Here is a 12,252-nt window from a genome sequence, read left to right as displayed (position 1 = left end):
GTAACCTTCTCACAGCCGAAGAAGAACGCTGTCGAGCGTTCTCCTTCGACTGTGTGTCTGGCTTTTGCCCTCAAAATTGCACCCTGACACCTACTTACCTCCAGCTGCTCCAGCTCAGCGCGCACCACCAGGTACTCTGGATCCACAGGGCCAGTGGTGGAAGCTGCGCCCTGGTCCAGGACCTGCAGGCGCTGGCGGAGAGCGGTCTCCCTCCTGGTCGACAGCCACGCCTTGTGTTTGCTGTAATTGACACAGAGCTTTTTAATGCGTGTTTTTGCCGTCGGCCACCAATCGACCACGCTGTCGATCAGCTCCAGCTCCATGTCAAATACATCAAACAAAAAGTCCATTTTCCTACAAAAAGTTTCATCACCGAGGATGGAGCTGTTTAGGACCCACAGTCCTCCATTCCTCGGTGATGAAACTAACCCAAAATAAATATCTAAAGTGGAGTGATCACTCAAGCCTGACCACTTGTAGGAAGCACCACTGACTCTCTGTGCCAGGTCTGAGGAGGCAAAACAGAGGTCAATGCGGGACTGCTTCAGGACGCCCTGGACGACCTGCCGCCTGGAGAAATCCTTCAGGAAGGGGTGGACGAACCGCCACACCTCCGTCAGGTTCCTGCTGGCGGCTTCTTCCAACAGGGCTGTCCTGGCAGTGCTGTTTTTAAAAGAGTTGTTAATGCCGATGTCTGTCTTGCAAAGTGTTGTATTAAAGTCACCGATTATGATTGTATTGTCGTTCGCAAAGCGAAATATTTTTTTGAAGAATTGCCTCCTCAGACCATCATCGTTCGGGGCGTAGATGTTAATTAGTCTGAACTTCACTGTGTCCGTGAAGTCCAGGACCAGGAAGGAGCCCTCTGGGTCGGCGTGTACCAGGGTGGGTTGGCCTAAGACACCAGGCCTCACCACCGTGGCCACACCGCGCGAGCACGCCGTGCCCAGGGCCCAAAATACAGAGCCCACTCCCATGCTCCGCACTTGTTGCGCGTGGCTGACATCCCAGTGCGTTTCTTGGATGCAGAGCACGTCCCACTTGGAAAAGTGTAACGCGCTCTGCATCCGCACTGGGCTCCGCAGGCCGCCTGCGTTCCAAGAGGACAAGGAGAACGCCATTAAGAGGAGACCTTGGAGGATGTAACCCATCTTTTATTTAGACTTCTTTTTGGCGCCCGTCGCATCCGACTGCCACACTCTTTTTCTGACTTCACGGGTGGAGAAATCCATGAAGTCATCATTAAAAACAGTCTCGAGCTCACCTCGTGGGGCAGAGCTGCGTGTGGAGGATGGTGGGTTGATGGAGCTTTCTGCTGGCGCTTTTGAGGTGGTTGGAACGGAGGAGGCAGAGCCGCTCTCAGCAGCAGCGCCCTCTCCGTCTCCTGCCACCTGCTTCCTGCGTCTTGCCCCTTTCTTATCCTTCTTCTCCACCTGTCCCCTCTTACCACCGTCCGACTGGAGCTTGGGATCATCACCCAGCCCTGTGGTGATGTCCCCCCCTTTGGAGGTAAGATGCGGGGCCTGTCCCGCACCCATCCTCCTCCCGGGTTCAGCCTCTTCCTCCACGGGCTTAGGAGTTGGACCCTCACGAGTCCCCTCCCTCTGGTCAGGAGGAGCAGTTTGTCCTGCTCCCACCTTCCCAGACGCCAGCGCTGAGCCGAGCACCATCTCCAGTGCGACGGACGCCTCCTCGTCTGAGGAGTCAGAGGAGCAAGAGGAGCCAGACACCTCTGGCTCCCCTGACTCCTCCACAGCCTCCTCCTCCAAAAACTCCTCTATTTCGGAGAGAGCAGTTGCGGGCACGTTCTGGGCCACGTCACTGCTCTCTCCTCCAATGGCGTCCTCCCTGTCCTCCCCTCTGTCCTCCCCTCTGTCCTCCTCTCTGTCACCCGCACCACACGGACATAAGTGGCGGAACATGCGGCACTCTCTGCACTTCGGGGCCCGCTGCGCGACGCACTCGCGCGCGTAATGCCCCTGGCTCCCGCAGTTGCGGCACAGAAAGTCAGGGCACTCCCTCAGAATATGGCCAGGCTGGAGACACCCCCTACACACCCGCACCTGCCTGTCGTGTATTACCCTGAAGTACTCGGGGCCCCCCGCGGTGTCAAACCTGACAGAATACGGTAAGGACTGCACCGTGTCCGTGAACCTTACCCGTACAAACCTGGTGCCGTCCGCCACGTTCGTCCCCGGCCACATTCTCCTCCTCACCTCGGAGACCGCAGAGACCCCCCAGGCGTAGAGCTTGGCCAGGATCTCCTCGTCCTCGATATAAGCCGGCAGCCCCATGAAGGACACGACCAGCTCATCCACCGAGATGTCACGGGCGTGAACCCTGACTCCTCCAATGCAGTACCCGTCCAGGAGCCGCTCCTTCGCTTTAGTGGTACTGACGGTTACTTCATATTTGTCCTTCGAGATGAGTCTGCACGCTACTATGGAGCCGCACACCTCCTGAGTCGATTTCAAAAAAGCTAGTGGCGTGATTTGTGCTCCCTCCGTCAACTCCAACACCACAGTGAGTTCTTTCATAAATTTCATTCTTCTTTCTTCGTTCTTTCTATTATTTACAGATTCTTTCAAACTTTGTCTTGCCTTTGTCGTGTCCATTCCAGTGTCCGATGCCGTGTTGTCCGTCCTTTGAGCCATGCTCACAAAAAACAAAAAATCCACCTCCCAGTAAGTTTACTGGGAGGGGAACAAACAAAAGAACTGAAAAAAGTAAATGAAAATGACCAAAATAACGATTAAAAACTCAAAAAAAACTCCCAAACCTCCAGCTCCAGACCATGCAGCACACCACAAATTGCACGCACCTGCACTGATTGCAAAGGGGCTGTTCCAGGGTGGTATGGCCGTGAGCGAAATGTTCCAGGTCAAAACTCGTATAAATGGCTTTTTTTGCATCGAACACTGTCTTTTCGTGAAGAGTACCTTCACGCCACTTGCTCGGTCAAAATTGGGATATCTCAATGAAAAACTTCTTTTTTTTTTTTTTTTTTTTTGACAGGTGAAAAAGTGTGAAAATGCTCACAGCACCTGGTATTCCCAGGCGGGCTCCCATCCAAGTACTAACCAGGCCCAACCCTGCTTGGCTTCCGAGATCAGACGAGATCGGGCTGGTCCAGGGTGGTATGGCCGTGAGCGAAATGTTCCAGGTCAAAACTCGTATAAATGGATTTTTTTGCATCAAACACTGTCTTTTCGTGAAGAGTACCTTCACGCCACTTGCTCGGTCAAAATTGGGATATCTCAATGAAAAACTTCTTTTTTTTTTTTTTTTTTGACAGGTGAAAAAGTGTGAAAATGCTCACAGCACCTGGTATTCCCAGGCGGTGTCCCATCCAAGTACTAACAAGGCCCAACCCCGCTTGGCTTCCGAGATCAAACGAGATCGGGCTGGTCCAGGGTGGTATGGCCGTGAGCGAAATGTTCCAGGTCAAAACTCGTATAAATGGCTTTTTTTGCATCAAACACTGTCTTTTCGTGAAGAGTACCTTCACGCCACTTGCTCGGTCAAAATTGGGATATCTCAATGAAAAACTACTTCTTTTTTTTTTTTTTTTTTTGACAGGTGAAAAAGTTTGAAAATGCTCACAGCACCTGGTATTCCCAGGCGGTGTCCCATCCAAGTACTAACAAGGCCCAACCCCGCTTGGCTTCCGAGATCAGACGAGATCGGGCGGGTCCAGGGTGGTATGGCCGTGAGCGAAATGTTCCAGGTCAAAACCCGTATAAATGGCTTTTTTTGCATCAAACACTGTCTTTTCGTGAAGAGTACCTTCACGCCACTTGCTCGGTCAAAATTGGGATATCTCAATGAAAAACTTCTTTTTTTTTTTTTTTTTTTTTGACAGGTGAAAAAGTGTGAAAATGCTCACAGCACCTGGTATTCCCAGGCGGGCTCCCATCCAAGTACTAACCAGCCCCAACCCTGCTTGGCTTCCGAGATCAGACGAGATCGGGCTGGTCTTTTTTTTTTTTTTTTTTTTATCTTTTATTATCAAAAACATCTTAAAACAAGTATTTACATGTATTTACATGAATGTACAGACATACATGACACACAAGGGCAAGGGAATAGGATACACAAGGGCAGGGGGAGACGAGACAAAAAATTACAGAAAATCAAACACACAATCATTCTCCAAACATTCTTCAGTGATGGGGGGTGATGCCGTGGTTGGGGGGGGTGATGCCGGGGTCAGAAGAGGATGTCCAGGTTTCCAGAGGGTGTGAGGTGGATCAGGGTGTTGTGGGGGACGAGGTGGGTGATGAACCGGTGCTCTGCTGCCATGTGGAGGTGTCGGAGGTGTGCGGCCAAGAGTCCTTTGAAGATGGGCCAGGGTGCTGCTGTTTTATTGTCACGGAGATGGATGTTCCTGTTGAGATATAATGTGTACCGGGCTATGGAGAGGGTTAGTCGGGCGAGATGGGTGTTGGCTCCAGAGCGACTCTGTCCGGGACCAAAGAGGAGGAGCCAGGGCTCCTGGTCGTCCCCTCCTAGGGCCGCCGGCGGTGGGAGCCTCCAGGACAGCCTCCGAGCGAGGAGGTCCTGCAGTCGGGACCAGAACGGGCGGACGGCCGGGCAGGTGTACAGCATGTGCTCCAGGGTCTCGGGGGGTCCGTGGCACACGGGGCAGTCCGCAGCGTAGCTGTCGGGTAGAAATGCGTGCAGTGCTGCGGATGTAAAGACGATCCTGTGTCTAAATCTGAAGTCAAAATGACCTACGTTATGTGGGGTGTACCAATTAAAGATGTTGGCCCAGATGGTTGCGATGGTGCGTGCGGGGAATGTTAATGACCATTTGTGTTCCGAGGCGGGACGCCCGAGCACTCCTGGCAACAACAACTGATACAGGATGCGGGTGGGTAGGTCTGTGAAAATCCTAAACCTCCCCGTGCTAACAAATACATTAAAATTCAACTTACCTGTCGTGCTCCCCATTTGGCCCAAAGTGCTTCCCCAATGCCTGACCAGATTCCTGTTAAAAATACTTACCATACCACTAATATACTTTTTCCTAAACACTTTACCTGCTAACCTAAAACACTTCCCTATGTAATCTACACTAAAATTACCTTTCACGTCAAATACCTTACCTACATATTCCAGCCCAGCCTCCTCCATCGCCCCACTGATCATGCACTCGCGCTTCCCGGGGGGAGCGGAGAGCAAGTCAGGGTTATGACGGAGGGGCATGTGCGCGAGACCCTCACCGCTGTCTGGAACCGCCACAGTCAGGGGCCTGAAAGTCCTCCACGCCTCCAAGAGTTCCCTCTCGAAGGGGGGGAGGCCTTCCAGGACCGAAACAGGGGGCAACAAACACAAATTATAAACACCAAACTTACCTAGACTATTAACAAACTCACCTATATAATCCTTCCATGGAGCATCTACCTCAACGTCTAGAAATTTCCGAATTGTTTTCAGCCTGAAGGCCTTCTTCCTTAACTCTAAATCTGCTAACTTTAAACCTCCCTGATCGTACTCACCTATCATAACCTTATGTGCAATAAAGCCCCTCTCACGATTCCACAAAAAGTGGTTTATCACTAACCTTAATTTGTTAGCATAGACCCCCGGCAGGCCGTACACGGAGAGTGCATGGTTCAACATGGACATGCACAAAGAATTTACAACTAAGACTTTACCTTTTAATGTCAGATTACGACGTCTCCAAAAATTCAAGCGCGCTGTAATTTTCTCGCACAAAGGCGACCAAAGTGCAGTACGACACGCCTCCTCGTCTCTGCCCAGGGGGACGCCGAGGACCTTGTAGGAGTCCCCGGCCTCCCGGAGCTGGACAGGGAGAGGAACAGGCGTGACGCTGCCGCAAAATTTAACCGTGGTTTTATCGAAATTGATTTTGGCCCCTGAAGCGAGGCCGTAAACATTGAGCACGTGGAGAGAGGCGTTCAGGCTCTCCACGTCTCGGAGGATCAGATTCGTGTCATCTGCGTACTGAAAAATTTTGACTTCCCTACCCGCAGGCGTGGTCAGTCCCCTCACCGCCGCGTCCGCCCTCAACATGGCCGCCAAAGGCTCAGCGGCGATGCTGTAGAGGAGCGACGAGAGGGGACAGCCCTGCCTGACTGATCTTTTTAAGGGGAAAGAGTCAGTTAGAAACCCGTTGACTTTGACCTTACTGACCGCAAAGGAATAGATGAGCTGTAGCCAATTAACAAACCGTTCACCGAAACCTAACTTACCTAATACAGTCCAGAGGAACGAATGCTCAACTCTGTCGAACGCCTTGTTAAAGTCTACACTAACGTGAATACCACCGGTCGCGTGCATCTGCCGAAGGAGATATCTCAGAGACAAAACTGTGTCTGAGATGTCCCTCCCGGGGACGCTGTAGGCCTGCGAGGGGTGTATGACGGATCCAATCACACGCTTTAACCTACCTGCTAATACCTTTGCTAAAATTTTATAGTCTACGTTCAAAAGGCTAATGGGCCTGTAGTTGGCGAGGCTGCTCCTGTCGCCCTTCTTAAAAAGCAGAGTGACGACACTCATCGCAAAACCATCGCCAACTCTACTCTCACTCTCAAAATCCTGATATAATAGGAGTAGGATCGGAGCTAACCTGGAAGCGAAACGCTTGAAAAACTCACAGGTTAGTCCGTCCTCTCCGGGGCTTTTTCCTGTATTTAAACTCTTGACTGCAGCCTCTATCTCCATGAGAGACAGAGGCGCGTCGCACAGCTCCCTAGCCTCCCTGCTCAGTGTGCGCTCCAGAGCACCTACAGCCTGGTCTAAAGCCTGCTCTGCCACTCCGTCTGAACTAAAAAGCCTACTATAGAAATCCTGCGCTGTCTCTAAAACCTCACTTACCTCGGAAACAATCTTACCTGTCTTATCTATCAACTTATCTATGTGCATCTTTCCCTGTGTAACCTTCTCACAGCCGAAGAAGAACGCTGTCGAGCGTTCTCCTTCGACTGTGTGTCTGGCTTTTGCCCTCAAAATTGCACCCTGACACCTACTTACCTCCAGCTGCTCCAGCTCAGCGCGCACCACCAGGTACTCTGGATCCACAGGGCCAGTGGTGGAAGCTGCGCCCTGGTCCAGGACCTGCAGGCGCTGGCGGAGAGCGGTCTCCCTCCTGGTCGACAGCCACGCCTTGTGTTTGCTGTAATTGACACAGAGCTTTTTAATGCGTGTTTTTGCCGTCGGCCACCAATCGACCACGCTGTCGATCAGCTCCAGCTCCATGTCAAATACATCAAACAAAAAGTCCATTTTCCTACAAAAAGTTTCATCACCGAGGATGGAGCTGTTTAGGACCCACAGTCCTCCATTCCTCGGTGATGAAACTAACCCAAAATAAATATCTAAAGTGGAGTGATCACTCAAGCCTGACCACTTGTAGGAAGCACCACTGACTCTCTGTGCCAGGTCTGAGGAGGCAAAACAGAGGTCAATGCGGGACTGCTTCAGGACGCCCTGGACGACCTGCCGCCTGGAGAAATCCTTCAGGAAGGGGTGGACGAACCGCCACACCTCCGTCAGGTTCCTGCTGGCGGCTTCTTCCAACAGGGCTGTCCTGGCAGTGCTGTTTTTAAAAGAGTTGTTAATGCCGATGTCTGTCTTGCAAAGTGTTGTATTAAAGTCACCGATTATGATTGTATTGTCGTTCGCAAAGCGAAATATTTTTTTGAAGAATTGCCTCCTCAGACCATCATCGTTCGGGGCGTAGATGTTAATTAGTCTGAACTTCACTGTGTCCGTGAAGTCCAGGACCAGGAAGGAGCCCTCTGGGTCGGCGTGTACCAGGGTGGGTTGGCCTAAGACACCAGGCCTCACCACCGTGGCCACACCGCGCGAGCACGCCGTGCCCAGGGCCCAAAATACAGAGCCTACTCCCATGCTCCGCACTTGTTGCGCGTGGCTGACATCCCAGTGCGTTTCTTGGATGCAGAGCACGTCCCACTTGGAAAAGTGTAACGCGCTCTGCATCCGCACTGGGCTCCGCAGGCCGCCTGCGTTCCAAGAGGACAAGGAGAACGCCATTAAGAGGAGACCTTGGAGGATGTAACCCATCTTTTATTTAGACTTCTTTTTGGCGCCCGTCGCATCCGACTGCCACACTCTTTTTCTGACTTCACGGGTGGAGAAATCCATGAAGTCATCATTAAAAACAGTCTCGAGCTCACCTCGTGGGGCAGAGCTGCGTGTGGAGGATGGTGGGTTGATGGAGCTTTCTGCTGGCGCTTTTGAAGTGGTTGGAACGGAGGAGGCAGAGCCGCTCTCAGCAGCAGCGCCCTCTCCGTCTCCTGCCACCTGCTTCCTGCGTCTTGCCCCTTTCTTTTCCTTTTTCTCCACCTGTCCCCTCTTACCACCGTCCGACTGGAGCTTGGGATCATCACCCAGCCCTGTGGTGATGTCCCCCCCTTTGGAGGTAAGATGCGGGGCCTGTCCCGCACCCATCCTCCTCCCGGGTTCAGCCTCTTCCTCCACGGGCTTAGGAGTTGGACCCTCACGAGTCCCCTCCCTCTGGTCAGGAGGAGCAGTTTGTCCTGCTCCCACCTTCCCAGACGCCAGCGCTGAGCCGAGCACCATCTCCAGTGCGACGGGCGCCTCCTCGTCTGAGGAGTCAGAGGAGCAAGAGGAGCCAGACACCTCTGGCTCCCCTGACTCCTCCACAGCCTCCTCCTCCAAAAACTCCTCTACTTCGGAGAGAGCAGTTGCGGGCACGTTCTGGGCCACGTCACTGCTCTCTCCTCCAATGGCGTCCTCCCTGTCCTCCCCTCTGTCCTCCCCTCTGTCCTCCTCTCTGTCACCCGCACCACACGGACATAAGTGGCGGAACATGCGGCACTCTCTGCACTTCGGGGCCCGCTGCGCGACGCACTCGCGCGCGTAATGCCCCTGGCTCCCGCAGTTGCGGCACAGAAAGTCAGGGCACTCCCTCAGAATATGGCCAGGCTGGAGACACCCCCTACACACCCGCACCTGCCTGTCGTGTATTACCCTGAAGTACTCGGGGCCCCCCGCGGTGTCAAACCTGACAGAATACGGTAAGGACTGCACCGTGTCCGTGAACCTTACCCGTACAAACCTGGTGCCGTCCGCCACGTTCGTCCCCGGCCACATTCTCCTCCTCACCTCGGAGACCGCAGAGACCCCCCAGGCGTAGAGCTTGGCCAGGATCTCCTCGTCCTCGATATAAGCCGGCAGCCCCATGAAGGACACGACCAGCTCATCCACCGAGATGTCACGGGCGTGAACCCTGACTCCTCCAATGCAGTACCCGTCCAGGAGCCGCTCCTTCGCTTTAGTGGTACTGACGGTTACTTCATATTTGTCCTTCGAGATGAGTCTGCACGCTACTATGGAGCCGCACACCTCCTGAGTCGATTTCAAAAAAGCTAGTGGCGTGATTTGTGCTCCCTCCGTCAACTCCAACACCACAGTGAGTTCTTTCATAAATTTCATTCTTCTTTCTTCGTTCTTTCTATTATTTACAGATTCTTTCAAACTTTGTCTTGCCTTTGTCGTGTCCATTCCAGTGTCCGATGCCGTGTTGTCCGTCCTTTGAGCCATGCTCACAAAAAACAAAAAATCCACCTCCCAGTAAGTTTACTGGGAGGGGAACAAACAAAAGAACTGAAAAAAGTAAATGAAAATGACCAAAATAACGATTAAAAACTCAAAAAAAACTCCCAAACCTCCAGCTCCAGACCATGCAGCACACCACAAATTGCACGCACCTGCACTGATTGCAAAGGGGCTGGTCCAGGGTGGTATGGCCGTGAGCGAAATGTTCCAGGTCAAAACTCGTATAAATGGCTTTTTTTGCATCAAACACTGTCTTTTCGTGAAGAGTACCTTCACGCCACTTGCTCGGTCAAAATTGGGATATCTCAATGAAAAACTTCTTTTTTTTTTTTTTTTTTTTTGACAGGTGAAAAAGTGTGAAAATGCTCACAGCACCTGGTATTCCCAGGCGGTCTCCCATCCAAGTACTAACCAGGCACAACCCTGCTTGGCTTCCGAGATCAGACGAGATCGGGCTGGTCCAGGGTGGTATGGACGTGAGCGAAATGTTCCAGGTCAAAACTCGTATAAATGGCTTTTTTTGCATCGAACACTGTCTTTTCGTGAAGAGTACCTTCACGCCACTTGCTCGGTCAAAATTGGGATATCTCAATGAAAAACTTCTTTTTTTTTTTTTTTTTTTGACAGGTGAAAAAGTTTGAAAATGCTCACAGCACCTGGTATTCCCAGGCGGTGTCCCATCCAAGTACTAACAAGGCCCAACCCCGCTTGGCTTCCGAGATCAAACGAGATCGGGCTGTTCCAGGGTGGTATGGCCGTGAGCGAAATGTTCCAGGTCAAAACCCGTATAAATGGCTTTTTTTGCATCAAACACTGTCTTTTCGTGAAGAGTACCTTCACGCCACTTGCTCGGTCAAAATTGGGATATCTCAATGAAAAACTTCTTTTTTTTTTTTGACAGGTGAAAAAGTGTGAAAATGCTCACAGCACCTGGTATTCCCAGGCGGGCTCCCATCCAAGTACTAACCAGCCCCAACCCCGCTTGGCTTCCGAGATCAAACGAGATCGGGCTGTTCCAGGGTGGTATGGCCGTGAGCGAAATGTTCCAGGTCAAAACTCGTATAAATGGCTTTTTTTGCATCAAACACTGTCTTTTCGTGAAGAGTACCTTCACGCCACTTGCTCGGTCAAAATTGGGATATCTCAATGAAAAACTTCTTTTTTTTTTTTGACAGGTGAAAAAGTGTGAAAATGCTCACAGCACCTGGTATTCCCAGGCGGTGTCCCATCCAAGTACTAACAAGGCCCAACCCCGCTTGGCTTCCGAGATCAAACGAGATCGGGCTGGTCCAGGGTGGTATGGCCGTGAGCGAAATGTTCCAAGTCAAAACTCGTATAAATGGCTTTTTTTGCATCAAACACTGTCTTTTCGTGAAGAGTACCTTCACGCCACTTGCTCGGTCAAAATTGGGATATCTCAATGAAAAACTTCTTTTTTTTTTTTTGACAGGTGAAAAAGTGTGAAAATGCTCACAGCACCTGGTATTCCCAGGCGGTCTCCCATCCAAGTACTAACCAGGCACAACCCTGCTTGGCTTCCGAGATCAGACGAGATCGGGCTGGTCCAGGGTGGTATGGACGTGAGCGAAATGTTCCAGGTCAAAACTCGTATAAATGGCTTTTTTTGCATCGAACACTGTCTTTTCGTGAAGAGTACCTTCACGCCACTTGCTCGGTCAAAATTGGGATATCTCAATGAAAAACTTCTTTTTTTTTTTTTTTTTTTTTGACAGGTGAAAAAGTGTGAAAATGCTCACAGCACCTGGTATTCCCAGGCGGGCTCCCATCCAAGTACTAACCAGGCCCAACCCTGCTTGGCTTCCGAGATCAGACGAGATCGGGCTGGTCCAGGGTGGTATGGCCGTGAGCGAAATGTTCCAGGTCAAAACTCGTATAAATGGATTTTTTTGCATCAAACACTGTCTTTTCGTGAAGAGTACCTTCACGCCACTTGCTCGGTCAAAATTGGGATATCTCAATGAAAAACTTCTTTTTTTTTTTTTTTTTTGACAGGTGAAAAAGTTTGAAAATGCTCACAGCACCTGGTATTCCCAGGCGGTGTCCCATCCAAGTACTAACAAGGCCCAACCCCGCTTGGCTTCCGAGATCAAACGAGATCGGGCTGTTCCAGGGTGGTATGGCCGTGAGCGAAATGTTCCAGGTCAAAACTCGTATAAATGGCTTTTTTTGCATCAAACACTGTCTTTTCGTGAAGAGTACCTTCACGCCACTTGCTCGGTCAAAATTGGGATATCTCAATGAAAAACTTCTTTTTTTTTTTTGACAGGTGAAAAAGTGTGAAAATGCTCACAGCACCTGGTATTCCCAGGCGGTCTCCCATCCAAGTACTAACAAGGCCCAACCCCGCTTGGCTTCCGAGATCAAACGAGATCGGGCTGTTCCAGGGTGGTATGGCCGTGAGCGAAATGTTCCAGGTCAAAACTCGTATAAATGGCTTTTTTTGCATCAAACACTGTCTTTTCGTGAAGAGTACCTTCACGCCACTTGCTCGGTCAAAATTGGGATATCTCAATGAAAAACTTCTTTTTTTTTTTTTTTTTTGACAGGTGAAAAAGTGTGAAAATGCTCACAGCACCTGGTATTCCCAGGCGGTGTCCCATCCAAGTACTAACAAGGCCCAACCCCGCTTGGCTTCCGAGATCAAACGAGATCGGGCTG

At 51.1% G+C, this 12,252-nt stretch overlaps 12 non-coding genes across 12 annotated transcripts in view; all 12 read right to left on the bottom strand.

Moving 5' to 3' along the window:
* Nucleotides 1-3,032: 3,032 nt before the first annotated feature.
* Nucleotides 3,033-3,151, bottom strand: LOC140350000 (5S ribosomal RNA). Its single transcript, XR_011924905.1, has one exon. It is a non-coding gene; the product is annotated as a 5S ribosomal RNA (ribosomal RNA).
* A 161-nt stretch (nt 3,152-3,312) lies between these two features.
* LOC140350238 (5S ribosomal RNA) lies at nt 3,313-3,431 on the bottom strand. The gene has a single exon (XR_011925128.1). It is a non-coding gene; the product is annotated as a 5S ribosomal RNA (ribosomal RNA).
* Nucleotides 3,432-3,596: 165 nt separating this feature from the next.
* On the bottom strand, nt 3,597-3,715 carry LOC140350025 (5S ribosomal RNA). Its single transcript, XR_011924929.1, has one exon. It is a non-coding gene; the product is annotated as a 5S ribosomal RNA (ribosomal RNA).
* A 6,221-nt stretch (nt 3,716-9,936) lies between these two features.
* LOC140350214 (5S ribosomal RNA) lies at nt 9,937-10,055 on the bottom strand. The gene has a single exon (XR_011925106.1). It is a non-coding gene; the product is annotated as a 5S ribosomal RNA (ribosomal RNA).
* Nucleotides 10,056-10,217: 162 nt separating this feature from the next.
* On the bottom strand, nt 10,218-10,336 carry LOC140350123 (5S ribosomal RNA). The gene has a single exon (XR_011925022.1). It is a non-coding gene; the product is annotated as a 5S ribosomal RNA (ribosomal RNA).
* Nucleotides 10,337-10,491: 155 nt separating this feature from the next.
* Nucleotides 10,492-10,610, bottom strand: LOC140350245 (5S ribosomal RNA). Its single transcript, XR_011925135.1, has one exon. It is a non-coding gene; the product is annotated as a 5S ribosomal RNA (ribosomal RNA).
* A 155-nt stretch (nt 10,611-10,765) lies between these two features.
* On the bottom strand, nt 10,766-10,884 carry LOC140350236 (5S ribosomal RNA). The gene has a single exon (XR_011925127.1). It is a non-coding gene; the product is annotated as a 5S ribosomal RNA (ribosomal RNA).
* A 156-nt stretch (nt 10,885-11,040) lies between these two features.
* On the bottom strand, nt 11,041-11,159 carry LOC140350213 (5S ribosomal RNA). The gene has a single exon (XR_011925105.1). It is a non-coding gene; the product is annotated as a 5S ribosomal RNA (ribosomal RNA).
* A 164-nt stretch (nt 11,160-11,323) lies between these two features.
* Nucleotides 11,324-11,442, bottom strand: LOC140349999 (5S ribosomal RNA). Its single transcript, XR_011924904.1, has one exon. It is a non-coding gene; the product is annotated as a 5S ribosomal RNA (ribosomal RNA).
* A 161-nt stretch (nt 11,443-11,603) lies between these two features.
* LOC140350122 (5S ribosomal RNA) lies at nt 11,604-11,722 on the bottom strand. Its single transcript, XR_011925021.1, has one exon. It is a non-coding gene; the product is annotated as a 5S ribosomal RNA (ribosomal RNA).
* A 155-nt stretch (nt 11,723-11,877) lies between these two features.
* Nucleotides 11,878-11,996, bottom strand: LOC140350040 (5S ribosomal RNA). Its single transcript, XR_011924943.1, has one exon. It is a non-coding gene; the product is annotated as a 5S ribosomal RNA (ribosomal RNA).
* Nucleotides 11,997-12,157: 161 nt separating this feature from the next.
* The window catches only part of LOC140350121 (5S ribosomal RNA), a 119-nt gene continuing 24 nt past the window's right edge, over nt 12,158-12,252 (bottom strand). The window contains exon 1 of the ribosomal RNA XR_011925020.1: nt 12,158-12,252. This exon is cut by the window's right edge and continues 24 nt beyond it. This is a non-coding gene — a ribosomal RNA (5S ribosomal RNA).

The sequence above is a fragment of the Eucyclogobius newberryi genome, unplaced genomic scaffold, assembly GCF_026437365.1.
Source record: "Eucyclogobius newberryi isolate DKJ021-1_F unplaced genomic scaffold, fEucNew1.0.hap1 SCAF_7, whole genome shotgun sequence".
Classification (NCBI taxonomy): Eukaryota; Metazoa; Chordata; class Actinopteri; order Gobiiformes; family Gobiidae; genus Eucyclogobius; species Eucyclogobius newberryi.
This window is presented reverse-complemented; position numbering and strand designations above follow the sequence as displayed.